At 37.3% G+C, this 13,635-nt stretch overlaps 1 long non-coding RNA gene across 1 annotated transcript; it reads right to left on the reverse strand.

Moving 5' to 3' along the window:
• Positions 1 to 12,262: 12,262 nt before the first annotated feature.
• On the reverse strand, positions 12,263 to 13,409 carry LOC141365221 (uncharacterized). Its single transcript, XR_012370382.1, has 2 exons — positions 12,843 to 13,409; positions 12,263 to 12,491 (listed from the first exon to the last, which is right to left on the reverse strand). It is a non-coding gene; the product is annotated as an uncharacterized lncRNA (long non-coding RNA).
• Between the last annotated feature and the right edge of the window lie 226 nt (positions 13,410 to 13,635).

Consider the following 13,635-nt stretch of genomic DNA (forward strand, 5'->3'; position numbering starts at 1 on the left):
AAGTTTAATTCCTAGGGAACACGCATATTGATAATATACACTCACCTAAAGGATTATTAGGAACACCTGTTCAATTTCTCATTGATGCAATGGTGTAATGGTGTGGTGGATGTTTTCTTTGCACACTTTAGGCCCCTTAGTGCCATTTTGGCATTGTTTAAATGCCATGGCCTACCAGAGCATTGTTTCGGATCATGTCCATCCCTTTATGACCACCATGTACCCATCCTCTGATGGCTACTTCCAGCAGGATAATGCACCATGTCACAAAGCTCGAATCATTTCAAATTGGTCTCTTGAACACGACAATGAGTTCACTTTACTAAAATGGCCCCAACAGTCACCAGATCTCAACCCAATAGAGCATCTTTGGGATGTGGTGGAACGGGAATTTCGTAGCCTGGATGTGCATCCCACAAATCTCCATCAACTGCAAAATGCTATCCTATCAATATGGGCCAACATTTCTAAAGAATACTTTCAGCACCTTGTTGAATCAATGCCACGTAGAATTAAGGTAGATCTGAAGGCGAAAGGGGGTCAAACACAGTATTAGTATGGTGTTCCTAATAATCCTTTAATAATCCTTTAGGTGAGTGTATAACCTGTATAGAAAGTTCTGCCCAACTTCTTATTATAAAATGTTTTTTTTTCTGTACATTCTTCTAAAAACAATATCCAAGGTAAAAGTTGCTGTAAGTTAAAGCGAGAACAACAAAAGTCGGTACATTTGCCTTAGAAATCTCATTTGGCCGGAGGGAATAAAGTTTTCATCGGGCTTGTGTTAATGTAAGTTAAAGAACACAAGACCAGGAGCTTTTTAAATGGCATTCCTGAAGGTCGTAAAACACCTTTCAGACTGAGTTCAGTTCTGCCTAACTTTTAATGTCTTTCCACGGGAGTCTCACGAGGCGATGCATTGTTTCCCAATCTCGGATCCTACTCAAAATGTGTGTTTTGTCAATCTACTGAGAATTCAGAGACGGCCTGGATTTAGAGAAAGACATCTGTCTGCCCGAATGGACAGACTCATCTTTACCAGAATCAAGTCCATGGAGTGCTGACCTTGGGAAGCTCCATTTGATGTTTGCAATACACTTGTAAAGTGTGTCAGGGATTGACTAAACTGGGCCCACAAAGCATCAAATGGAGTGGGCGAGAAATAAGGCCATTGGAAAATAATAAGGCTACTGTGACCGGTGAAATAACACACAAATTAAATTCAGTAAACTTGGCTCTTATTTTAAGAAGTGTGTAGGGAACTGTTCAAATGAGGTTTGCTTTGAAGAAAATCACATAACAGGGTCAGGAATACTTACTAAGGTGTAAAAACAACACAACAATTATATGTCATATGTGTCATCTTTCAGATATTGTTTCTCAGAGAAAATGCCTCACACAAAATAAAAATAAAACATTTGTTTTGTTACAATTCTCAAAGCCAAAAGTGACATCTTCTCACATTTCCTTACATTTCCAAGTACAAATAATGTTTTGTTAAGAGTACAGATGTACAGCTCAGACTCTGGAGGATGGATGCTGGATGGCCTCTTAAAATGTTACAGCTACAACTCTGATGATGCTAATGGATCAATGGTCCTTGTTTTCCTGGAAATCCCAAGAGGGCTGTATTCTCTCCAACCCAATAATTATCTGCCAACCTGTGCTCTTACTATTTTTATGGCATGCAAGACCAAAACAACATCCTTCTTATGCTGACATGACCTCTGATCTCAGATTTGTAGATATGTCATTATAGTAGCTTACATGGCCCTTTTTCACCTAACAAAGTTTAGAACAAACAACAACAAAATAAAAGAAGAAATGTGGGTGGCACACATATACGTGGACAGCCCTAGTATACCTTTACCCCGCATACGCATGGAGTGCAAAACGAAGCAGGGTTAGAATGTTATGACTCAATGCATAGCAACAGACAGCCAATCAGAAACTGAAGAGCATGTACCTCATATCATCATCTGTGCACTGAAAACATCTTAATTGTGATAAAATTCCTTGAAAGGACACTTAAAACAGCCAAGAAAGATTTACGTTGTGACCTGTTGTGTTATTAAAGCCGAATGTATACTAGGGCCAACATTTTTTTTAAGTACTGAAAATGTTTCGAATCAGTGCTGCGCGATTGCCTGGTAAAGTAATAATTTGAAAAAGAAATAATTTGAATTGTGTACGTGTCGAACACGGCCATCCACGAGTTGAGTATATTTTGAAAGATGTGCGGACGAGGCAGATGGACACGGACGTGGAAAAAAGTATACGCACAACAGGCGCAACGTCATAGAATGTCTCTGAACAGGTTCACGCCCACTTTTGGGGGAAATCAGACTAGACCTTCCATTGACTTCCATTCAAAATAGCGGAACAAAGCAACCTTCGTACACAGCCGGCAGGCGTAAATAACTTATGAAATCACTCAGATTAAACATGTTGAGTAATTATCTGTCCACTCTGCCTGCCATAGAGCGCGAAAGATACATTAACATATTTAATTTGGTCAATATAAAAACATGTCTCTTTCATTCTCCCAGCATCAAATTTGTGTAACAACGCTCCCTATTGGCCAGAGGTGTCTTACCCGGACATTTACTCGTACCTCATCGAGTCAACAGGGAAGCAAGTGAATGATTTTACTTCGTATTTGAAAGTTACTTCGTATTTATTTATTATGTCTTTATATTTAGAGTAATAAGTGCACTTTTCCGTCGAGTCATACAACTAACTGGCTTAGCGATATTTTAGGGACATGTTTTTATATTGACCAAATTAAATGTGTTAATGTATCTTTCGGGCTCTATGGCAGGCAGGGTGGACAGATAAATACTCGACTTGTTTAATCTGAGTGATTTCATAAGTTATTTACGCCTGCCGGCTGTGTAAAAACGTTGCTTTGTTCCGCTATTTTGAATGGAAGCCAATGGAAGGGCTGCTTTTTTATCCACCAAAAAGGGGCGGTGACGAAATTTACAGTCAAGTTCCCGGATGTGCCGGTAGTCCGTATATCCAGCCCTTAACGCGAGAGTGCAAGACAAGCATTTTTTAAAGCGACAGCACGCTAATTTAATTCAGTCAGTTTGATATCGCTTTTATCCTATCATGACTGATGACACAGTAAATATGCAAATGAAAACGTTAACCCAGGGTTTAGGAATGCACAGTGTGAAATGTGAAACAGTTAACAAAGGATTCCAACACTATCTCACGAGAATTTGTACAAATTTTATGAGTTGGCTAATTCGTATTAATTCATAAGACTACATTCGAAAGTTTCGGTACGCTTTGTCTTGACCCCTGTGACGTTGGGGTTAGGTGCAGGGTTAGGGACAGGTTTAGGGGTTCGGTTTCATTGTTGTTTTATTCATGAGAATTGTAAGATTTTGCATGATTAACTTTGTATGAATTGGCCAACTCATAAATATTTCCATTTCCTTTAGGGCCTTTTTACACCTGGTCACTTCATGTGTTTTCTCTGATCGGATAGCTATCTGATTTGTTAAAACTGTTCCATTTACAAAATGCAAATACACTATTTATTACACTGTTGTTTGTTTGCCTCTTTGACGGCTAACTTCTGGGTGACGTGTTTACGTTTGGGAGGAGTTATGCAGTGAAAGATGTGGTTTCAATCAGATGTATTTACACTTGTCCAGTTTCATCTGAAATGCGTCCCAGACCACCTCCTGAAGTGGTTTGAGCGATCGGATTTAAATCCGTCTCGAAAACGTTTCGGAGGGCATTTACACCTTAGAGATTAGTCTGAGGATTCCTTATCCCGGCGTTTAAAATAACCCGGGATTAACTATTTCAAGTGTTGAAGCCCTAAGGAGACGTATAGCACATATCCCTTTCAGTGACATCTTCATGAGTATATTATAACACTGTAATGGTATCCTTATGAGAGTGAGTTTGGCCTTCACAATAATTACAACCTAAATACAATTTATTGTGATTGGAGTGTACTGTTCATAGACATAATAATGTCAGCATGTAAAAAGTCTCATAAAAGTGAACTTGAAACTGTTAAACACAATCTCGCAGACCATGTTCAGCATAGCTTACACCGCAACAAATTGCAATACATAAAAGCCTCAAAATCATATAGATGTTTAATATTGGATCATTAAAATAATGTTTTTGTAATAAACTTTATTATTGGGCCAAGTGAAAGGAGCTAAGTTTCTGTATAAATGAAAACGGTTCAAATGTGTTTCAAAACTAAAGTTTCACTTTAATGAAGCCTAATGTCCATATCGGCACATACTGTAACATCAAAACACATGATGTCTGCATTTTTTTAAAAATTAAAATGCTGAGTCCTGACTAATAAAAATGTAATGTCTTTACAGCCAATTAAATTTGATTTATTTGCACTATTGCATCCGGGGGTAATGCAGGACATAAAGGGTCATAAAGGACAAATTATTAACTATTATCCTTCCCAGCATCAGCATTAACAACAGCAGCCAAAAACATAAAGTTATATGATCTATTTTGCAAAAATGCTTACAGTCTTTAATACCAGTGAACTGAAACTGTTTGGTCATACACTCTCATAAAAAGGGGAAAAATGTTGTCAATGGAGCTGTACCGTTTTAAAAGGTATACTTTTGTCCCCCTCTAGAGCCGCATTTACATTGTATGTTTGAAGTGACAAAATTTTTTGCTCATGGCACAGAACAGAAATGACCCATGTAAGCAGGAAAAAGTGCATTAATTCCAATATTCTTCGATCGGTATCAGCCTCATTCATATCTGGAAAAAACGTATATAAATCGGCAGTGGCGGCCCGAGCCCCTTGGGGGCCCTAAACAGAATTTGTTTGGGGGCCCCCTCCCACCAATTTTTTTATTAAGAAATAAAGAAATTACAAACATTTATAAAAAGAACAAAGTTGCACATTAAGTACGGGCTAAAATAAGCATTAGGGAGAAATCAAATCAAATGAATCATAACACTGTCTTTGTTGTATAAATTAAATATAATTATTATTTTTTTAGCGCTACAGAAGTGATTTTCTCTTTGTCTTGGATTGTTTGATTAACAATAATGACACAGACTTAAGTAGGTTAATTGAGGTTACTGTCTCTTTAAGATAAGCACGGACCTAGTTTCTGGCTAATCTATACATGACCTTAAGACATAAACAAATGTTTTTATTGGAAAAAGAGTACTGTGGAGATCATTTTGTTTGTATGTGCCCTGTCAAAAACAGAAAGGTTTTATGTTTGTTTGCTTTCTGAAACGCGTCTCTCCATGTGTGCACTTCTGAGTGCACTTAAACGTGCGTGCACACACAGACGGAAGACGAATTACAAACGGCGCAGCATTAAAACGTTACATGGTTTTTCAGTGCTCTATTCCTCAAATGTATGATAATGGACTACAGTCACAAAGTAGCGTAACTCTCTCTAAATTTTAAACATCAAGTGTTCTGATCTCTGAAGGGCATAGTGAGGATCCCGTCTAAATCGGACACATTCAACAGCAACAGCTGCTCACTTTAGTGCCTTTTTGCGGGCTAAATTGTTTAAATAACTTTGAAAAACGTGCAAATTATAAACTTTCCCTATTTAAATTTGCATATTAATCCACGAATCTCATGCGATCTGTCAGTGGTGTTGCACAAATTAAACATACTGTAAATAATCATGCAAACATACCTTTATCTTGCTCTTTTTTCTCTTTTCGGCACCAGAGGGATACATCCAGGGGGCCCCAAGCAGCCACTTAGTTCGCTTATGCCTCAGGCCTGTCCTGTAAATCGGATACATGCATTCGCTTCCGCAATGTAAGCCGACATATCGGATATTCCCGTCTCAAGACGTGTCATGCATCATTAAAAATGCGACGCTGCCAAATGACGTCAACTGAGGTGGACACCACCCACAATCACATGACTCTTCTTTGAAGCGCATTGGAGGAGGACAGTGGTGTAATCTTGAAGTTTTATGTCTTGTTACAGAAATAAAGATCTATAATCTTGTATTATCATTTGTCTGCACTATTGCATATCACAACATTTTACTTCCTCTGTGGTTTAAGCTGTTTTGGGTCAGTATGCCTACCTTAAATTCTTTTGGCAAAGTGTAAATGCAGATATCAGATATGAGTGGTTTTTAAAAGATGATGTAAGTGGGTTGTTAAAGAAATTAGATACAGGCAACAAATCGGAATTGAGTATTAACATCTGCAGTGTATATCCAGCTCAATGTACATGCTGGTACAGTATATGCAAAATTTAAATGGAAAGTAAAACTAGTTGAGAACTACAGATGTTGCCTTTATAGTTAGACATCATAGTCATATATTTTATTGTCTTTAGGTTTTTCTATGCATTACAAAAGCTTTTTATAAGTAATAGTGTGCGAGATACAACAGGAATAAGTTGCTTCTGTCCTGATTCAATACCGAAGCATTTCTGCATGCAGGTCTTTCCGTCACATTACCCATAATCATGAATTTTTATTGGCTGCAGGGCCTCTGTCCGCCTGCCCTATCTCTACGCATTTTGTTCTCATCCGCCAGCCGCATTCACAATGAAGCGCTCGAAAGTGTTGCAATTCCTATCATCCTTCACACCACGCCCTGGCGAAAATCTTTGTATAACAAGCCTCATGCAGCTTGGAGGAAGAGTCCGCCTGCTTATCCCATTTACATATCTGCTAAATATTGTGTCCAGAATCCTTCTTTTGCATATTTTTCACAGTCCAAAAACAGAGATTTCTCCTAATAAAGATGAATTGTTGTGTTGCTCAGAAAAATTATGAGAGTCACCTGCAGTGTAACTTAGAGAAATGTTCTCGATTTGGTCAAATTAAACCATTTTTTTAAAATGAAAACAATATAACTGTACTGTTAAAATAAGAGTTGAGGTAGTAAAAAATACAGTTTACAAATGGCATGTTTGTTTGGTCCAATGCCACTAAAATTAGTCAAAAGAGTCATCTTTTGTGGCCACGTGTATTTTGTTTCTTCACACCTTAGGTGTTTTTCAACAGGGAGATCACATGGCATCACACATGTAATATTTCACATCATATCAGAGAGAGTATAATAATGCAGGGATAAGAGGACAAATCTACAGAGAGTGCACTAAAGTCGCTTCTCTCTGACGATGCATCATTCAATTAGGATCTAATGTGGTGACACCAAAAAATACCCGAAAGGGAAGCAGGCGGATAAACAACTCGGTGCGGTATCATGATCCTTTAATTCTCACCGCACAAAACAAGAAGTCAGCACATATGGTGTATTAGGTTTAAAAACACTGTTCTTTAATCGCAGCTATGCGTTTAGCACCATACACTGACAGGCATTAAATAAATACACATGCCATTTTACATACTGTAAAAGTCATATTCATGGGCAACCTCATTTGCTCATTGCGAAGCTGCTCCTCATGTTTGAGAAATGTATGAATTGGGACCTTTTAACATAATTGACACTTATGATCAAAGCCTTTGATACAGTTAGTACTCAAATGCATTTTACTGTGGATTTTATATAAATGAGATAGGTGTATCTATGTCCTTTTCTGTTAATGTGTTGTAATCAGAGGCGTTAAGGCCCATTCAAACTGAGTTTTTTTTAGCTAAATGGATTTTACCTGCAACCTCCAAATCAAAGAAACGTCCAGTATTCTGTTACTTGTCTTTTTATCTGTTTAATATGCACAATATTATCAGTTCTGTTCTGAATCCTTGTTAATTTTCAGAGATTCATGTTACTTTATTCAGCCGGGAGGCGCTGCGGACGCAAAAGTAAAATTTCAGACGTCATCAGGACTCGCGGACTCCTTGCTGCTGCATTTTGTTATCTAAAGAATTAAATTGGAGTCATAAATGCTCACAACATTTCTAACCCCCAGTACGGTAATTTGCCGTTAACCTCCGCTGTTTAGAAAGGGTATGGTTCAACATATGACATGATATAAGTAGATTAGTAGATTTTTAGATTCATCTTGGAAGTGCAAAAATGCGTTCCTTTAAAAATTTAATAGAAACATCTTTTTTTACGTTTTTAATATTTGCGATTCAAATTAATAGTTGTTATTAGTGTTACAGCATTATTGCTTTTGCAGCATTGAACTTTAAAATGAATCTTGTCACTGTTGCTTTATTTTTATTGTTTATATACATTATGGATTTAAAATTACATTCATTTTATAACATAACACAGTTTTTGAGCAAATGCATTAAAGAGCACCTATTTCATTGCTAAAAACAATGTTATTTTGTATATTTGGCATAATACAACGTGTTCGCATGGTTTATGGTCTAAAAACACATTACTTTCCACATATCGTAAATTTTTGTAGCTCCAGATTTCACATTCTTCCTGAAAACCACGGATTTGAAAAGCACTGTCCCCCTGATTGGCCAGCTAATCTGTACATTGTGATTGGCCTGAATACCTCTGACGTCAGACGGAAATGTGACGCTCTTTACCATGTTTGAAAGATTCGGTCACAATGCAATGCTAAAAGAGGTTAATTTACAGGCTGTGAGTCCAAGTGGGAGGAGTTATGATAATGTCGGTCTTGTCTACGTCACCAATCCCAGGAAGTAAACTGTTGCCTACAATCCATGTGTTTGTTGTAGTCCACGAAAAGAGATTTACGTTGGAGATGATAACTCACGTCATCATTTACTTTGGGGTTTGTACCTTTGGGATATCGTTAACATGTACTAATACACACTCACACAACAAAGGAAATTTAAAAACGTGAATTGGACAATAGGTGCTCTTTAATGGCACAATTAATCAAGTCATTAAACAGAACGTAAATAAACAAACAAAAAATGCAATTTCAGATGTAAATATGATGTCAATATGTTATTATTCTGATTGAATTCATTGATATAAGTATTTGCCATGAAAGTTAGTCGTTACATTTATTTTGGTGGTTCAGGCACTGGGCTCAGATTGTTAGAAATGTAATTGTGAGTGCCACAGAAAATACTGTCAACGCTCTATAATATATATATATATTTATATGTCTGTATATGCACACATTTCTGTGAGCTGTGCAAACTGTGCCGCCTTAAAAAAATGGTGCATGACGGCTCTGGTTAACATTTTATGAAAACAATTTTAGTGCATATTTCTGTTTTATCTTTCACATTGGCATGCAAAGAGAAAGGTCAAGAAAGTAAACCACCACAGGCGTAAAAAACATGCAAAAAATTAATCTCATGGCAATTCTATTTTACGAGGTGGCTAATTCAAATTTATTCGTAGAAACCACATTTGTACATTTTTGTTTGATTTGCTTCAACCCCTGTTATGTTGGGGTTAGGGTTGGGTTTCATTATAGTTTTTTAATGAAAATCGTATAATTTTGCATGATTTACTTCATATGAATTCATACGAAATAGCCAACTTGTAAAATATGTACAAATTCTCATGAGATCAGGCTGAATTTGACTAGTCAGGCTAGGTTTATCTTTTTTATCTCTGATTTTGATCAGCTTTTTGGAAGACAGATTTTGCAATTGTCTTTCAATTTTTAAGTCAGTTTTTGCTTAAACTACATGCATAATGGTAAAATGCTGTTTTGCGAGCACTCTAAGACTGCTATCTATGATGGTATGCACAATTGGTGCTCTTTCGTTTGAGGGCTTACAGAAAGCAAAATAAAAAAAGAAAATCGTGTTAAACTTAAGATGTTTTGTTATTCAGATCAAACAGTGGCTTGAGCCTGTTAAATCTCGCCATTTGCATTCTTTAAATGTCATTTTAAATCCATTAACAATGATTTAGTCGTATGTCTGTACTGTGATAACTGACCAGCATTAAGTCTTTTTTTCCCTGTAGTCAAACACAGAAAATCCCATTACTTTCAGGACAATTTGTCATCGAAACTCATGCACTTGCATAAGTAATGCTCTCGCTGGACACCGGCCAGAGAGGAACATTCAGAAATCACATTAAAAATGTTTGTAATTATGAGTAACAGATGGTTTCATCTAAAGGATTGAAAAACACTGGAGAATAAAAATTATCTTAATTCAATGTTCATATTGTCTCTCATTATTTCATTTCTAATCCAGTAAAATGCTGGAATGCTTTCGTGCACATGATCCATTATGCAAAGAATCTCGCATGCTGGCTACATGCAACATTAAAATCACAGCCATTCACACTTTTACCCTAGATCGCAGTAAGCCTATAATCTTGTTATGACTTATTTTCTGGACAATATGTGTATAATGTATTGCTCACCCAACAATATTAATATATTAAGAACATTTTTAAAAAGTCAATATTTATCTATTTTGTATTTCTAATGAAACATGCCAAATAGACAGCAATAAAAAACAGGTGTTATATTTAGGTGTGACTTCTATCAATAGAAAACACTATGACTTGGTGTCCAGTGGCTCTCATGAGAGTTTTTGGCATTTCCAGTGTCGGGATCAGAGAGTTTAATTGCATTGTTGAATATAACAAGAATACACACGAGAAAAGCACTAACCCGCTTTTTGCTCCGAGCCAAGCACATGTGTAATTAAACTAACGCCATGCAATGTCTTTATTCGTTGCAAAGAAATGGTCTTGTTTTTCTCACAATGGCACCTTCTATTAAAATTACTAAAGCTACATTTAAACAGAAAATTACAATTAAGTTATTATTTACTCAGCCTCGGGCCATTCAAAATAAGCTGGAATTTCTTTCCCTCTGTGAAAAACAAAAGTATTACATCATTCTTTTATAATTATATATGAAAACATTTTTCGAAAATACTTTTGTGTTCCACAGAAATAAATAACATCATGTCATGAACCAATAATTACGTTGTTCAAATGAGTAACAGAAAAAGACAGCTTTTGCATATATAATGTTCATCTCTCAGTGGATGCAGAAGGGATCGGCTCCGTCTGTGTGTATCATACTACTGTATGTACAGGGGCCTTCCCAAGGGCAACCCTGAGACAGGAACCGGTTTGTCATCTGGTGTCCTTGTCCTAGTTTAGAAACCACCCTGCCTTTGCCCGCTGCCTCCAAGGAGCACAGCAGAACGCAGCTCCTCTCACCAAGGGTAAAAAGTCGATGATGACCTGGAAGTGAGCAGCTCTCACTGTGGACCATGTTCCCATTTTCACCCTGACACGTTGGCAAACACACATCATCGCCTCACTTGCGCCTGCTGAGTAGAAGCCACTTCACTATTTCCCACAGCTGCATTGTACTGTTAAACATTTAACATTTGTCCTATATGTTAAAGGGCAATTGTGGGCCTAAATAACTGTAAGAAACATTAGCCGCTTTTGCACTATCGGGCCTGTGCGAGCCAGGGCTTCAAACGGGCCTCACGGAGCCAATAGCCTCAGACCTCCAGCTGTGTAGCCAAAATCACGACGCGTTTGCATTGTCAAGCCAATAGCGCCGCAGCGCTTCAGAAAACCCCGCCCTTAATACGCCTACCTGGATGTAACGTCACACAACTCCGCCTGTTTTACTGTGAGGAAGTCACTTCAATCTGACAGGAGTGAGATCGCATCATCATTCAACAAACAAAGAACATAACTGAGGCGGCTGTTTGCACGGTGAAAGCCAAGATGAGAAGATAGATGTTTGCTCCATCCGCGGTGTTACTCTTGCAGTTTATGTTGGCTGCACACGAGCGATCTCAGGACGGGACAATATCAGATCAATAAGCTTTATGAAGTAGGATAATTACAAATAAAGCATTCATCTACCTAATGTGCCATTATACTATATACACAATATTTTAAAGAATATAACGAGTCCTAGTTTTACATTTATGTAAAATAATCTTATTTTAAAATATGCACGTGTGTCTAAATATGTAACGTTAAGTTTGTAATTATAGTTCTATGGCGATGTAAACATACTTACACATTATAAGATATCTTTGATATCTTTAATCATGAAAACGTTAGTTGAGCATCACATGAAACACAAGGTAACTGTCTAATAGCTATTTCAATAATGTGTCAATCAATAAATACTTTTGTCTATAAAGAACTGCCTCGAATAGCTGAATAGGACTGAAAATCACTTTACTTGCATCTCAAAAATCAAAACGTTTGAGAAATCATTAGAAAATGTACTCGTTAAGAATCAACTCTGAATATACACAAGTATTCAAAAAGCTATGTTACAGTGGTTAAGTTAATGATGGTTATATTTACCATTTTGTTGCATCTTACCATTTCTGTGTTTCAGATGTGATCCTTATTAAGCAATCATTTTCAATAAACTGACAAGCAGTCGTAGTAATAATAACGCGGTACTTTATTTACATATGAAGTTTATATTAGTGCACAGACAGGTGTATTTAAAGACATCTTCTCCGGACGGATTTCAACATCCATGGCTCCTGTCGTCTCATCATCATCATCATCTTCGTTTCATCTCCTGCTCTTTCATCTGTTGCTGTATCATCTCTCATATACAAAATAAAAACTCCTGGATGACAAACTGAAAGCTTTACGTTGGCATTTTTCTGTAAAACGGACACAAAAGAAAGCAGCACATGTGACGTTTTGTATAAAGGGTTTGTAAATACACATACAGTATACCGACATATAAAGTTTGCTACATTCATATAAGAGTTTAATTAATCTCCAAAATACCAGAAAGCATGGCTATGACTATAATAAAACCATGGTTACTTTTTCTAAGGGCTGACTAAAAAATTTAACAGAGATGACACTATAACACAAAAAACACCCATGTAAGACACTTCTGCAATCGTTATTTGTATTTTAAGTGTTTTGTATGCAAACGTAATGTAGCAATTGTATTTGTATTTTAAGTGTTTTGTATGCAAACGTTATGTAGCATGTTAACTCACCGACTGTAGATACCATCTTGACTCGATCGCTTTAATACATGGAGTGATGGACGATGAAATGATGATTCAACACACATCTTTCATTTCTCAGCACTGTTGCACTTTAAACACTTTGTTCTGTGCCCGAAACTTTATAAACTTCTCCCGAACCGGTAGCGGTGTGCGCCGGATCCTTAGCATGGCGAGTTCGGCGTTGTAACGCGTGTTTGTTTTTTACATATGCAGATCATTTTCTTCAGTCCGAAGTACAAACATAGCAGTCATCTTCCGTGAAACAGTAAATTACTGGTGATCCCGGTTATTTTTAAAGTTTTAAATCTGCAGACAGATGGATGCGCATCTTGCCAGAGTTCAGATAAACTCCGCCTTTGACCTTTACCACTCCCCTAGCCCCGAGAAGCCCGATCTGGCCCAACGATTTCGGCGGGCCAGAAAAGCCGGGCCTTAAGCACCAACGAAGCCCCAGTGAAGCACGATCATGCCCCGGAAGTGACAATGCAAACGCCCCAGGCCTCGGCAGGCACTGGCACGCCCGCTTGAAGCCCGATAGTGCAAACACGGCTATTGATGTTTCTTATTCCACCCTGAGGTTGTTTTTGACTCGAGAGATATAAATAGGTCTCATTTAGTTTCTACAAATACAGTATGTTGATATACAGTATGGGTATAAAACTAAATAGTTTAGATGATTTTTTTCTTGGAAAACATTATAAGAAATGCAATGCATCCGTACTGAAATATCTAACGTTTGATTACAGAATTTGTTATAATGGTAAATTTGAACAATTTCTAA

The sequence above is a fragment of the Misgurnus anguillicaudatus genome, chromosome 7 (genome assembly GCF_027580225.2).
Source record: "Misgurnus anguillicaudatus chromosome 7, ASM2758022v2, whole genome shotgun sequence".
Taxonomy (NCBI): Eukaryota; Metazoa; Chordata; class Actinopteri; order Cypriniformes; family Cobitidae; genus Misgurnus; species Misgurnus anguillicaudatus.